The sequence below is a fragment of the Myotis lucifugus genome, unplaced genomic scaffold, assembly GCF_000147115.1.
Source record: "Myotis lucifugus unplaced genomic scaffold, Myoluc2.0 scaffold_819, whole genome shotgun sequence".
Lineage (NCBI taxonomy): Eukaryota > Metazoa > Chordata > Mammalia > Chiroptera > Vespertilionidae > Myotis > Myotis lucifugus.
In genome coordinates this window covers 26394-26748 of record NW_005871867.1, presented here as the reverse complement: position 1 = coordinate 26748, position 355 = coordinate 26394, and the positions used below count along the sequence as shown (strand labels likewise).

General features: G+C 61.4%; 1 protein-coding gene across 2 annotated transcripts in view; it reads left to right on the top strand.

Moving 5' to 3' along the window:
* The first annotated feature begins 223 nt into the window (after positions 1 to 223).
* RBM5 (RNA binding motif protein 5) overlaps positions 224 to 355 on the top strand; it is a 23118-nt gene continuing 22986 nt past the window's right edge. Inside the window, exon 1 of one of the 2 annotated variants that reach the window (XR_002827137.1) lies at positions 224 to 355. The gene's annotated coding sequence lies outside the window, so the exon portion shown is untranslated. The other variant, XM_023747243.1, reaches the window with a different exon arrangement.

Genomic DNA, 355 nt, shown 5'->3' with positions numbered 1-355 from the left:
AACAAAGACAAAGCATTGCTATGCCTAATAACGGCAAAGGCTCTAACCCGGGTCTGCAAAGGGCAGCTTGGCATCAGGCGAGCGTTTGAAGAAGGGAAATACGCAGGAAATTAACGCGGGGCGTAGTAACCGACAGGCTGCCCTAGCGACCACACTTCCCAGCAGCCCTCGCGCAGCCAGGCGCCTCCGCGGATTGGACGCCTCCTCGGGGGGCGTGTCGGGGGAGGGGTGGGCGCGAGGCACTGTGGGTAGGAGACGGCAGTCGACGGAGGCGCCATTTTGTGGAGCGGTGGTCCCGGGTTGAAGGTTCTGAGGCACAAAACCGCTACCTCGGCCGCTTGGATCCTTCCTGGAA